Below are 15,322 nucleotides of genomic sequence, written 5' to 3' on the forward strand. Positions count from 1 at the left end.
AAAATTCGAACTATAGTTTAAAGAGCAGGGTATTGACTAGGGGGCGAACCCCCTAATATACGTGTTAAAAATTTATGAATATAGAAGTTCGTTACGTAAGTTAATTCTAAGTTACGTATATTTATTACTAATAAAAACGTTCGTAAATAAAATTAAACAAGTTTCAAGAAAGCCATTTAACCAAATATAATATGCAAATTTTGTTTTAATTATTCATGTACGGTGAGCCAAAATCAAAACCTGCATTAATTCAAAAACGTTCAAAAATTAAATAAAAAAAACAAGTTTTTTTAACTGAAAGTAAGGAACGACGTTAAAACTTAAAACGAACAGAAATTATTCCGTATATGAAGGGGCTGTCCCTCCTCAACGCCTCGCTCTTTACGCTAAAGTTTGACTTTCTCACAACTCTATTTTTTTAAACAATAAAAAAACTTCAGCGTAAAGAGCAGGGCGTTGAGGAGGGAACAGCCCCATTAATATACATAATAACTTCTGTTCGTTTTAAGTTTTAACGTCGTTCCTTAATTTCAGTTAAAAAAACTTGTTTTTTTTATTTAATTGTATAAACATATGGAGAGCCGTAAATATACTTATTATTGAGATCCACATTTTAAATACATATGTATATGTAACATATATTATATATACATATGTAAATACATATTATATATACATCTGAAAATACATATTACATAACATGTAAATACATATTGACAGCCGATAGTAATTTCTCGTCATTATAAGGCTTTGAGAACCGATACTGTTTTTTTCCAACGAAATTGAAAGATTTCGGTAATCAATAAAACTAAATTTATGAGTGTAGAATAATGTAAATGCCCAAAATCATTTGGTATGAGAAAAAACGCAGCCTTATTCGATAAAACCCCGTCCCATTGGCTTTTTATTTCATTTCTTAATTCTATAGTCTGAACAGAGATTTTACAACATAAAGGAATTGTCAGAATTACAGTTGAAACATTGAAATGATACATGGAAACACTGTAATTGAATTCGGGTTCAAAAAACAAATTCGACAGAAATTGTATCTAAGCCCTAAATAATAATTCATAGCACTAGATAATTTCTAATAGATTCTAAACTCTAATAAAATAACTGTAAAATAACATGAGAGGGAGTAAAAATACTGAAAACAAGAATATTACAAAAACAAAAATCTTTAGTAAGCCTTATGAAAATATGGCCATGAAAATTTGAATGATCTTAAAGTTAATTCAAAATATTAGTTATTTGGGTTTCAGGCTGCAAAACAAACTGATTGAAAAGTAAAAGTCAGCGCTCCCATGCTTCAGAACCATATTTGGCCACCTTCATTACTGTAGCTTATGGAAAAGCGTTGTCAATGAAATTGTTTATTTGTTGAAGTACTTTTCGAAACTTTTCACATATTTTCGCTAGAACACGAAATGAAAGAGACCCATATCTTTATCCCTATCTATTTTAGTTCTTTTCCACTTTTCTCTTTTCTGTCTTAGTTTAAAGCACAGTAGACAGAATATAGCAGTATGATCATTCTCTATCTCTCCCATTATAAAAACCCGGACAGGGGTGCGAGTGGAAAGAAACAGGCTAAACAAGCTAAGGCAGAATGAGGTGGGAGGAGCTTTTTGTTCACGATGACCAGAAATGATCTGCGATAAGCTTACTGGTATATTCAGAAACAGGCTAAAAAAGCTAAGGCAGAAAGAAGTCGGAGGAGCTTTTTATTCACGATGACCAGAAATGATCTGCGATAAGCTTACTGTCTATAAACTGTGGTTTAAAGGGAAATGAGTCACAAAATTTAAATGATCTGATAATTTCACAGTATACTGACTTTTATTTTTCTCTAAAACACAAAATTTTGTTCATTTTGTCTTTCGTATGTTTTAGTTGTTCATTCAATTTATTTTTTTTTTCACAACAGTTTCTGGATGCGAAACCAAAATATTCTGGCTTTATTATTTTACTTATAACACTATCTTAATTAAAAGTTGTACCCGTTTTTTTATATTTCTATGTTTTCATTTTATTTATAAATGGAAAAGCAGTGTTGTCAAAAGAATTATTTAATTTCTAATGTTTCTTTTGCTAGAAACCGTGAAGCAACGATAAGTTTCCGCTAGAAAAAGAAGTGAAAGACACTCCTAATTTGTCTAGATGTATTGGAGTTCTTTCCACTTTTCTCCTTGTTGGATAGGTTCAAAGGGAAACGAACCATGTAATTTAAAGAATCTGGTAATTTCAAGGAATATTGACCTTTTTTGTACAAAATGGGGGAAAGGAAAAAAAAAACAAAAAAAAATCAGCATTGGCAGTAATTGAATAATCATAACAGACAAATGATTATTAAAGGAAGACATTCTGTCTATTTTTTCTCTCTATTTTGGAGAACGAAAAATCAGGATTTATTAGTTCTTAAAGTTTAGATCACATGCATGGAACGGTACTTGTATGATATACCCCCGACCCTAATATTCTTCATCTAAGAGGACCTGTTTCTCTGACGCTAAATCCTATTAAAATATACCTTAGTATGATAAAATATAATACTTTAGAAACAAATTTGGGCTATATATTTGCTTATTAGGGGGAGAGGGGGTTAAAGTAAAGCGGGTCTCCATGCCTATTGTGTTAGGTACAATTATTCTGCATATTATGTAGTAAGAATTGTTTTCCAACTTCACACTGTCCAAATACTTTACCCCCCCCCCCCCCCCCCCAATGTGCAAATGTATAACCCGAATTACATATTATCTATTTACTGTATCATTTGTCTTTGTCTTGTCATAGGCTAGTCTGGAAGCAACTAACAAAAAATATCGCTTTTGCTATTCGTCAATGGATAAACGACTTGAGCGGTCGGGGCTATATCATACAAGTACCCTTTGAACTACTGATTCTCTCTTACACATCGTCAGGTTCTGAACGGTCCGTTAAATATTCAATGGGTTCATAACTAAAATGAATCACCAAATCACCAAGTTCACTATTTGAAATTTCTAATGTCAATTTTTAATTGTCTAATGTCTAATATCCTTTCCTAAAATCAGAGAAGTTTTTAATTTAAATTTCTACTTTTTTTAGTCCAGGCACCAAGTGCAAAAATCATGCCCCCCCCCCCCCTCCGCATGTTGTAAAAGGTACAACTTGTTGGAGAACGGATTCTAGTCATTTTGACCCTCCTGATCATTAATCTGTCAGGACCAGTGCTTCCACTTTCAATTTCAATTTTCCCTATTTTCATAAATAGTGACAAAGACCACACTGCCTTTCCATCATAAACAAATACGTAGAACAACAGGGAATTTTTTTTTTTAAACAAGACAGTGGAACACAACTTTAAGTGAATATTTCGACCCTATATCCAAGGGCCGTCCTCAGCAAAACAATAAAAACACTATAAAAGAAACTTACATTAAAATTCAATCATTAAAACTGTTTAAAAAAAAGTTTTAAAACAGCCCTAATATCATTACTTCAAGGAAGTTCAACCAGGACTGGTACTCCAAACGAAATGGACAGAGAACAATTCATTCAGATGGAATTAAAATACTTACAGACCAGATTTTTAAGCTTATCTCGCCTTCTTGGCAGCCAGCATAGAAGGTCTATTCGTAATAGGTTGAGTGAAGTTATTTACTGGTTTTTTAATATTATTAGTTAAATCATTTCTAGTTAAATTTGTATATAGGGCATTAAGCGAATATTCCCCCAAATCTCTATTTAAAGAAATATTACTAGTTTTTTTGGTTTTAGTTTCAATTGCCTCTCGAACAACCTATTTTATGCCTAAATTATTCCTAATAAGGCAAGTTTCTTCAAAAAGAATTTTACGACTAGGGTTATCATATATGTGACTGCTTAAAGCAGAATCAAAGGAAATATTTGTACTATTAGAATCTAAAGGTTTAGTTATGTCATCTTTGTGTTGTTTCAGGCGTTTTTCTAAATTTTTATGGGTTCTACTAACAAAAAAATGGCCACAGTCACATGGTATTTGATAAACCCCTCTCTGGCGAGTAACTGGGGTTATATCTTTACCAGAATTTAAGAAATTCATGATTTTAAAATTATTTGTAAGTACGACATAAAAATTATTTTGTGTGCAAACTTCTTTTATACTTGTAGTGACTTTTGGACTATATGTAGGGAAAATTATAATAGAGGGCTTGGAGGGAACTTCGTATTGTAAAGACCCTTGACTTTATGGCACTGTCTGGCCAATCTTCGGCTTATAGTGCTGTTAATAAAGACAATAGGATAAGCGTTTCCAAAAAGTATGTCTCTAATAAAATTTAGTTCATCTGTGATGTAAGATTCTGAGAAAAGGTTTAGGGCACGGTCAACAAGAGATGTAACAACACCTCTTTTAATTTGGGGGGGGTGATTGGATTTAAAATGTAGATATCTGTTATTTTGTGTGGGTTTTCTGTAAATTGTAAAATCCAGTTTATCAATGTCACGAATAATTAAAACATCCAGAAACGGTAATTTATTTGCATTTTCAATTTCTAAGGTATATTATAAATTTCGGTCATATGTATTAAGGTGATCTAGAAAGCTCCTAAGTTCCCTAGAAAGCCCCTAATTTTCCCTTAAATTCCCTATGTTAAGGTTTTATTTCTCCCTAATTTTCTCCCTAGAATGAAGGGATATTTTGCTTTACATTTCCACACAATCTACATGATTTGATGCTGCACAGCACTGCATCAAAAAATAATTTTTTACTTCAGATATTAATATATATATAACATCTTTTTCACTACCTAGAACACATAAGAAAGTTCAATTAAGTGTCATCTCCAGCACTTCATCGCACTTGGCGTTTGCCTTCGTCTTGAAGCCACTGACAGCTTTTGGTATGCTGACACTTGATAAAATTTTATCTTCGTTTTTCAACCAGTAATTGACTGAAACAAGTGAGACTATTGTGACATTCTGGAGACTATTTAGGATGTCTGTTTTGATTAGTTTCAGGGGACTAAACAAACGCTCAGTTGCTACATTGCTAAAAGGTAAAGAGAAGATAAGTGATATGCGCTTCCGCAATTACGGATACTTGGTTTCGCCACTGCGAGTCTCTAGACTAAATATCTTTATCGAGTACTGCTCAACTGACAGGTCTTCAATTCGGGCATCTCCCAAATGAAGCTCAGTGACATCAGTCATTGCTTGTGACCTCCATTCTATGTCCATTTTCTGGAGGCAACACTTTTCTCTTAGAACAGGAAATCTTACAAACAGTAGCCTTAGAGATTTTGGTTTCAAATTTCTTGCATTCCTTGGTTTAACCAAAGTGTCTTGGAAGGGTTTTGGATGTGCTTGATTAAGACTATATAGTATTTTCAACAAGACTGGTAAAAGAGATCAATATTATCACTTGGCCCTTGAGCATCTACGAGTCCTTGCATTGAATTGGTTGCAGCTATTCCCATATATGTCTGGTTTAAAGGCAGGTATTCACTTGAAAGGTAAGGATCCAGTATGCTAAACAAAGCAACACTGCGAATATAGTCCAGTTTCATGAATTTAGATGCAACATCATTCACAAGTTTGCTGACACTTGCCTTTAGGGAGTGAAGAACTGGCAACTCAGATCGAAAAACTTTGTTGAATTTGTTGGAGGGGCCAAGAGAGTAGTCCATGAATTCAAGGTATGGCTTTGTAAACTTGATTTGTAATGTTGACAAAATAAAGTTATTGGTTGCAGTTCGATGCAGTAAGATGTAAGATCTTAGCGCATAGATGAGTAAAAGAACGGCCCTAATATTTTCGTCATCTCTGACATGACTGATAACTCGTCCTTGCGCACTAAGTTCAAAATAAAGAAGTTTCTATCCTGATAAGATAGCATCATGCGCAATGAAATTCACAGCCGAGGTTACAATACATTGTATTTTCACAACCTCGGACAGTAATCGCACAAGAAAATTTAGTACTACAGTCAAAACAAACTTTTTGCTCATGCTTGTCTTTCAGTAATTTAGCGTAAGCCACGAATCATGGCAGTCCCAAAACGAAAAATCATATCGGAGGGTAATTGGATGATATCGAAAAGGTAATAGGCTAAATTTCAGAAGCTCGTAATGCCAAAAAGCGAGGGAAGCGTTGTCGTCTGCTATTTATTCGCTGTTGTTTAAGAGAGACACCACTTCTATCTACAGAAAACCTCCCCTCTTCTGCTCGCTTATTAGTAAAATTGGCAAAAATAACTAATCAGCCAAAATAATTCCATAATTATTATCATACTCTCACTTATTGAAATCCTGAGTAATAATTTTATTCAGGTCATGAACTATAATCCTTTGCCAAATATTGCGGAATCGAACTAGCTTCGCAGGGATTAAAATTCACTGAAAAAGCTTACTGGTTTAATATTTGCAAACATAGCAGAGACAAGTGAACCATAAATTAGCGCAACTAAACATATCAAACAATAACTTTCGAGCAAGGCACCTTTAAAATAGACAAAGAAACCACCGATAAACCACCTAATACAGACTACCTAATACAGACAAATCCAACAACACAGCAGCATAACTAAAAATATTAAAGGATAATTTTCAAACGAGGCATCTTAAAAATAGATAGAGAAACCACTTACAAATTTAGCAGAGACAAGTGAAAACACAATGTAGCGCAACTAAACATATCAAACCATAATTTTCAATCAAGACACCTTCAAAATAGACAAATTAACCAATGAGAAATTAGCACTGATAAGTCAAGCAATGAAACTACATAATTAAAAATATCAAAAGACAACTTTCTGGCAAGGTACCTCAGAAATATACAAAGAAACCACTGACGAAAATAACATTGACAAGTCAAACCGCAATAATACCTTACTAAACATACCAAACCGTAACTTTCAAAACAGGCGCCTTCGAAATACACAAAGAAACCAACGACAAAAACATCACTGACAAGTACTACAAGAGTAATAGCACTAGCCTAACCTAACGTAACCTAACACAAATAACCTAAAATAAATATAAAATAACATAACGGAACCTATACATAACCTAATAACTTATACATAGATAAAAAAAAATATAAATAACCTAATGTAACATATCCTAGCCTAACTTAACCTAACGTAACTTAAGGTATACTAACGTAGATTAACCTAACGTAATCTAACATAACCTAACCTGACGTAGCCTAACATAACCTATCCTAGCCTAACGTAACCTAACCTAGACAAATGTAACATAATTTAACCAACGCAACCAAACGTTACCTTCCTTAACCGAACTTAACCTAACCTATCATAACCTAACGTTACCTAACGTAACCTAACGCAGACTAACATAACCTAACTTAGCCTAACGTTAGCCTAACAGATTGATCTGCAGACCTGTTTGGAAGGCCCTTGAAGCTAGCCCTTCAATTCCAATGCATATCTTGAGCTCCATCCTCTTTATTTTTAAGGTTTTACAATTTTTGCTTATTTTCGGTTTTAATGTGACTCTTCACTTTCTTTTGAAAACCCTTATTTTTGGAAAATACCATGTTAAATTAATTCCTGTTCGTTTTTTAATTGACATTGTTTTATAATTGGCTACTTTCCAGAATTTTCGTGATTGTTTTAAAGTTTTTCTGCTGAAAATCCTAAAACACTTGATTGTAAATAAAGCTTTTCACAAAATTTCAATATTCAGTCAGAACCTTCGACCAGCCTTAACTTGCACATTTATTTTGTGACAGCGTTTATGCTATAGGATTTTAGGTAGATGGGGAGAAGTATTCATATTCAAATGTGTTGAAATTACACGTTATTTTTGATCTTCTGTAAGGCTAAAGCAATCCTATAAACACCCTTGAATATATTAAACAAAAAAAACAAGTTTTTTTTAACTGAAAGTAAAGAGCGACGTTAAATCTTAAAACAAACAGAAATTATTCTGTATATGAAAGGGGTTGCTCCTCCTCAACGCCTCGCTTTTTACGCTAAAGTTGTTATTGTTTTAAAAATAAAGTTGTGAGACAGAGCCAAACTTTAGCGCAAAGAGTGAGGCGTTGAGGAGGGGACAGCCCCTTTTAAATACGGAAAATTTTCTGTTCGTTTTAAGTTTTAATGTCGCTCCACACTTTCAGTTAAAAAAACTAGTTTTTTTTATTTAATTTCTTAGCGTTTTTGAATTAATGCAGCTTATATGAATTAATATAAACTCAAACAAGTGGTATACAAAACATCTTTCTAAAATGCCTGAGCGTCTCTAAATATGCAACCATAAACATCTTTAGCACAAACCTATATTCAATTTCAAAAATACTTATAAGAAAAAATATTAACCAAACAGTTTCGTCTTAAACCTATTTACATACACTTAGGGAAGTTCAAAGAATGCCGAATTCTCCTTTCAATTCTTTCATTAACCACCAGTCTTCCATTCTAAGGTCATCCCTAAAATGTTCTTTGCAGGCATCAATGGATTGCCTACTAATTGTCGACGTAATGATATCTTTTTCATTAAAATGTCTACCGATCATTTTGGGTGTGTCGTCACTCACTTTCTCAATTTTTATACAAATTTCTTCTCCTTTTTTGGCCATTTCCACTGGTTTTTCATTTTTTTTTTTTTTCAATAGTAGCTACGACCCCTATTTGAAGAAAGTCCTTTGACGGTACACACAGAGGAGTCCCAATTTTAGCAACACCAGCTTCAACCAGGACACCCACAATAATGGGATGGCACTGTCTATAAATGTGTTGCGGAAGGATATGTAACTTACACGGAAAAACAGCAATGTTTTTAAATTCCTCCCGCCCTTTCTGTTTTCGACCCTCTCTGTGTTTTGTAAAGTCATCAAATAATTGATAAATAATATCTTTTTTAAAGATTCTGACTCCCTTAGCATCTGCATGTTCTTGAGCTTTACGGTCAACTTTAACATCAACAGGGTTCGGAGAGGTCGGTTCGTTTCAAATTATAGGCTCTGTCCTATTTTTATAGGATTTCCCGGGCCCAAATATAGGCCAAATATAGGATTCGGAAGTCCTCGGGAACAGATCTGTGGTAGATGGCGTGGGATGCCTGGTCACATAAATTCGTCATTTCCCGAGATTTGCATTTATTTATTTATTTTTAATTTCAAATACAATCTGTACAAATAGTAAAAAACAGTAAAAAATCAGATACACATACTGTGCCAACGATTGACTGATACAAATAAAATATTTGGAATCACTCTAGCTGCTTCTTGGGCATGAATTTCGATATGAGGTCAGTTTTTCTCTTTGCAAGAGACTGCTTCATTCTCGCAGATTCCAGCATCTGCTCTCTTTCACTTGTTCTGAACTTCACAGCTCCTTCGAGCAAAGAAACAGCTAGGGCAATGTCTATGGAACTCTTGGACTTGACAGCCTTCTTCATTCTGTCGGTCGCTTCCTGAAGTAGAGTATCTGCTACTGTTCTCTTTTCTTGCGCTGATGCTCTAAGTTTTTTCCTTTTGCTTTCCAGGTCTTCTATTTCTTTCTTTTTGTCGTGGACCTCCTGCAACTTCCACTTGCTGTCCTCTTCGAAAGCTGCTTTCTCCTTCTCGGATAGCTCTTCTTTTTTCTTTTCATCCAGATATTGTTGATACCGAGACCGTGCGGAACGTGCAAGATTCAACAGCTCTTTTGTAATAACAAACCGTTCTGGTTTTCCTCCATAAAGCCTCAACGTCTCATATACCATGAGTCTCGCATCCAGAATGCGTTCAGACATCAAGGCCTAGTCTTCACCGAGAATCCTACCAGAACGCAAGAACCCACGCTCAGCATCTGCGCTGCCATGCGACAACGTCAGCACTGCTTTGATAAGCTTGGTAAGTTCCGGGTATTTGCTGTCCTCACGCTCATTCACCAGTCGAAAATAATGGCTCCAAAAATGATCGATCCGAGTAATGTCCTCACGGGGTCCAGTTTCCGTTCGCAAAAGCAGCCACTCAGCCTGGTTGACGACTGGGCTTACTCCAATCGCAATCTCGCGTGCCACAACTGCTATGTCTGCAATGCTTCTTGAATCCTTCATGTTGATCGGACTCAAACAGCGTAAAGCCTCTAGAAAAACATCTTTTTCCGGGGGACATTTGTTCAAAATATGGCGAATACCCGCAATAAAATGTTTTCTCACATTGACATAGAAAATGGCCTTGTCTTTCAGTGTTGCTTTCTCACCGAAAGCTTGTTCCACATTTTCTGAAACTATGGGCTTTTCTGCAAATTTTCAGCAAGGTTCAACATTTCAGGTGAGAAAATTTTCAGTCTCGGTCACGAAATCTGGAGCAAAGACCCGTCCACAAAGCGTCACAACTAGTCTTTTGATCTCTGAGTGCAGAACATGAATGAAAGGCTCTTTTTTCTGGAACAGTTGGGTGAAACTCATGAACAGTTTTGCTGAGGCTAGAACAAACTCGAGTTGGGCCTTCCTCGTCGCACTTTTGATATAAGCCCCAATCTTCAGAAATTTGGGAAGGCACGTCCGATCGTCAGCCAGCGGCTTGGGACATGCTTCATGAAAGCATTCTCTGGCACTCCCACTTTCTTTTGGCACTTTCGATAGTCTTCACAATGTGCAGGCCAGCCATAAAAAAATGAATGCACAAGAGTAACAAAGTCAGAATTTTCTTCTCCGAACACCTGAAGACCTTTCAAGAAAGCGTTATGAATTATATGGATGTTGCAAGTACCAATGTTCAACATTCCCTTTCCCGCCACTTTCTTTTTTTCGGCATTGAACTTGTTCCAAACGCTTTTGTTGACGTTTGATCTGTCACTTCCAAGCGTAATCAGTTTTTCAAGTGGCAGCTGATTCTGCTCAATGGCTGACATAATCTTCCTATACAGGTCATCACTTGTTGCGCGGCCCATAAAACTTGTGCATAAATTTCTGCTCTGGATTTCGTTTCCGTATGAAGACCAATAACGAACACGTATCAGTATCTCTTTCATACCAGTCTTGTTGGTTGTCTCGTCATATTCTAGTACAAAATATGACTGAATGTCCTTCACAAGCATTTGCTTACAGTAAGGATGCAGCGCATCGGTGATCAGATCCGTGAGTTTCTTCCCACATAGGGACATTCCGTCGGGGATCTTACCGGGAAACATCGCATGAAAGGTTGCAACAATATGGTCTGAATAGTTAGGAGACATGGAACTCTGTACCGTCTGAAGTGCCCATATTAACTCAGCTTTATAAGCGGAATCAAGCTCGCAAAACATATTTGTACCAACTAATGGTTTATCTTTGGTTGTTTCATCAAATCGAGATTGCCCGGTCAGGTGAAGCTGTAATGAATGTAGCTGGGCCGTAACTGCAGCTTTGTGTTCTGCATATTACGCATATTGGTTTAGCTGAACAACCACAGTTCTACGATCCGGATTTGTCAAGCAGAGATCGCAAAAGAATAAGTACTGGTTGTTATCATTTTTATACCATTCGCAAATTTTTCTACCGCAGCAAACCATTTTAACAAGCCATAAACTATTGCTCTTGGTAGGCCCCATATTTAATTACGAAGCATCACCTGCAAAATAGCATCCCGCGATTAAAAGGCCATAAAAAGAAAAAATGTGGGTATGTCCGAAACTGTGCCGTATTCGCATTAGTCTATAATAGCGTTCAGACAGAAAACACATAAGTCGCAAGAACTCAAAGTCTCATTAAGCAGAGACTGCTAGCCTATATACTGATCTTCGCTGGTTTTGGACAGGCCCAACATGACAAAAAACACAACAATAGGCTACTAAGTCAGCACAACGGCATAGCCCAGACAGAAGCAGCTTACTAATCCCAACACAAAACATTAGTTAAGTTCAAACAGCTCAACAGTTCTAATTAGTTATCGATCTATACCAAAGGACAGCACAGTCTACAAGCAGAGTCAAAAGCAAAGAAAAGCACATCTTGGCTTACTTAACGAGCAGTGAAAATTGCAAATCATGAGCAATTTTCTTAGTGCTCTTCAGCCGAAAATATAGGAATAATAGGATTTAAGCCAAAATATAGGCATTTTATAGGAGTGCATTAAAATATAGGAATTTATTGGAATTTATAGGCGAGTCCGAAACCTGCATCAAACGCTAAAATACAGGCAAACTGGAGGTCGGTCTCCAACATAACGGAAGCTTTTACAACATCACTTTTTTCAACATCCCCTATTCTAGCGTTAGAATAAGAAATTTTTGATGTTTTCAAAAACTCCAGTAGAGCTTCTAGGGAGCCTAACGTAGACGCTTGGACGTAGACTTCACGCTTCTTGCACTGAATACAAATCTCTTTTTCTTGCGATATTTCTTTTTTTTAATTTCTATTTCGTTTTGACAGCGTGCCACTAAAAAACTTGAACCAGCTATGGCCAAATCCAATCCTTTTACAGCGATTTGAACACCTTGGGACGCTTTGATTATTTCGGTTCTGCATATTCATTCTTGACACGCAGTTCTCTCATTGGCTTTGGCAGAAGAAGGGCTCTAATCTGAGTTACAATAGGTCCTTCAAAACCAGGAGAATCATTGTATCTCCAACTTTAAGTGAACCATTTGTCAAAATCACATCAATGGTTGTGCCATGTCCAGTAGTGGGTTTTACCTCTAATACTGTAGCCTCAAGTTCCTCCGAAAAAGTTAATTTTTCAGGTTGGATTTCCTCATTATACACAACTACCATTGCTATTAAGTTAGCAATTCCATCACCAGTAATTGCACTGGTCGGTACAACCGATGAATATTCCTTTGGATCTGGATTTTCATAAAAAAGCTTCGTATTGAGGCTTTGCTCTGATACCTGCAATAAAGTACTACTTGACCTCTGCTCAAATTCAAGTTTTGTATTGGGTTTCTGCGATTTGAGCACATCTCTGATGTCTTTTTTTGGATTTGACTGCGATTCAAATAGTCGGTAGATTTTATTCAAGGCAGCTATGAATGGAGCACCTCTGTCTCGCAAGAGTTTTATTGATTCAATAGTTTGAGGCTCAACTCCATGCATAATGTCAACAACTAATATTGTCAGGTCACACAATGACGAGCCTCTCGACCTCAATTTTCCAAAATGTTCATGTCCAGGCGTGTCTATAATAAGGAGCCCTGGTATCTTTATTTTAAAAGGCTGAAAACCTTCAAGACACCTGACAATCTTAGTTTGCTCACGCAGTTCGTCAATAGGCACATTAGTTGCTCCAATCTGTTGGGTGATGCCACCTGCCTCTGAATCTTGAACTTTAGTACAACGCAATTTATATAAAATCTTTGTTTTGCAAGTATCTACATGGCCTAGTACACATATTACTGGTGCATGAAGATGGTCTAAACTTCTTTTCTTCTCATTCACTTTTCGCCTTTTTTGCAGTCTCAATTTGATTTTTTCAATATCATTGGATTCGTCTGATTCCCAGTCAGAAGAAAGCTCATTTTGTGAAACTTTTTTGGAAAAAAGATTTGCATGTCCTTCTTCGTCTTTAATTTCTTTTTCCTCTTTGGGAGGTTTTTCAACCTCTTTAACTAGTTCAGAGATAATTGGTTCAGACACATTTGTTTGCTCTTCACTCTCTCCGCCCAGAAGCTCCTCCCTGTTGTCTGGTATTTTTTCAATTGGTACTGGCTCTGGAGTCGAGCCATTGACTTTTGCTTCTTCTGTCACCCCTTCTGGTTTAGCTTCAGCAAAAGGGGTAACTTCTACTTTTTCTTTCTTAGGCCTGACTCTTGTTCCGGGTCGAACTTTAATTTTCAGTGGTCGAGCTACTTGGAAATATAGCACCCTTTTCTTTCCATGCTTCTACAGTTGCTTCCATTCTTTTCTTTTCATGTTTTTGCTTTGCCGTAAGAATTAATCCTTTGGCTTTCCGCTCTTGGTGCTTTAATTTTTCTCGCTCCTTTTTTTGAACTAACTTGATTCTTGTTTGTTCTTTTTCCTCTTCCTCCTTTTTTTCGAGTTCAATTTCAATTCTCAATCTCTCTCCCTCTTCTTTTTTTAATAGCTCCTCTTGTTCTTTTTTCTTCCTTAGTGCAGCAACAATTTTATTAATTGGCTGTTTCTTTTTCTCTCCTTCCCCGTCTTTAATTTCTTTCACACTTGGCTCACTTTTCTTCTTTTTCTTTTTATCTTTCTTCTTTTTGGATGCTGTGGTATCTTCAACAGCTCCAGCCACTTCCTTGGCTCCCACTTCATTTGCTGACACAGGTTTTGCGTCACTTGGATTACTGCCTCCAGCTATCTGTTTTATTTTGGATATCACTAGTAAAACTTTTTTTCGTCTTCTTCGTAGACTCCATATCAGCAGGCTATCAGGCAGCTCTGATTGCACCCTTGATTCGTTAGTGGTTGAAGTATTTTCCGAGATATATATTTCGAGCAAGTTTTCTAAATGAAGAACAATTCCAACGTTTTTCAAAAAACTAGTGCCAAACATTAATAAAGAGTGATGATGAAAGCGAAAAGAAACAAAATTATTTAGAACATAAATTTCTGGAAATACATTTTTAACAAAGCAGAAACACGGCACATAGACATAGAATAGTCTCAATTTGTGCAAAAGAACCAATTTTAGTTTTACAATTCCTTTAGAAAAGTACGCTACAAAAAAATAATTGATTTCCAACAAATTGTTTTGCTGGTCTTTAAACAAATAAAAAAAATATTCTATTTTTTGTTGAAATTGTGACTTGCTGTTTGAATTCTGACAAATTATTGAAATTATTAAGATCTGTGTACTTTTCAATAGAAAAAATGTAACTTCTAACGTAAATAGGTTATATTAATCAACTTGTTTAGGATTTCAATGGTAGATTGAAATTTCTTGTATTTCATATTAAATTTGACTATGGGACCATTGAAAATAATATGTTCAGCATAAATTCAATTCAAATATTCGAATTACGATAGAAAAAGGCGGATGATAATTGTCTTTTTGAGTTTAAAAAGTAATATTAAACATAAGGAAATATATTTTTACTTTGAAATGAGTTGTTTTTACTTGTCTACAAGAATAGGCTTTTTATGTGGATTCAAAGTATAATAATCAAACAATTCGTGGTAACGAACTGTAAGTAAGGAGCGACCCGTCTCAATAGTAACCGAAACTCTAGAAAAAGGAATTTTAATACCAATAGATATATCAAAAGAATTGCCTTGTTATACTGATTTTATATATATAAATTTCATTAAGTTTAGTTTTACCCATCAAAGGTTACGAGCCTGAGAAAATTATCCTGATTTTCGAAAAAAGGGGAAAACACCCTTAAATGTCAAGCGATCTTAATGAAAATCACACCAATAGATTCAGCGTATCGGAGAACCCTATTATAGAGGTTTCAAGGTTTTATCTG

General features: G+C 35.6%; 1 protein-coding gene and 1 pseudogene across 2 annotated transcripts in view; both read right to left on the minus strand.

The window, feature by feature from the left end:
- The window catches only part of LOC148941226 (fatty-acid amide hydrolase 2), a 322,168-nt gene that overhangs the window by 201,201 nt on the left and 105,645 nt on the right, over positions 1-15,322 (minus strand). The window lies entirely within an intron of this gene.
- LOC148941227 (eukaryotic translation initiation factor 5B pseudogene) lies at positions 8,347-14,406 on the minus strand (annotated as a pseudogene).

This window comes from Artemia sp. Qi Xiang Cuo, chromosome 18 (genome assembly GCF_049724085.1).
Source record: "Artemia sp. Qi Xiang Cuo chromosome 18, ASM4972408v1, whole genome shotgun sequence".
In the NCBI taxonomy this organism is placed as follows: Eukaryota; Metazoa; Arthropoda; class Branchiopoda; order Anostraca; family Artemiidae; genus Artemia; species Artemia sp. Qi Xiang Cuo.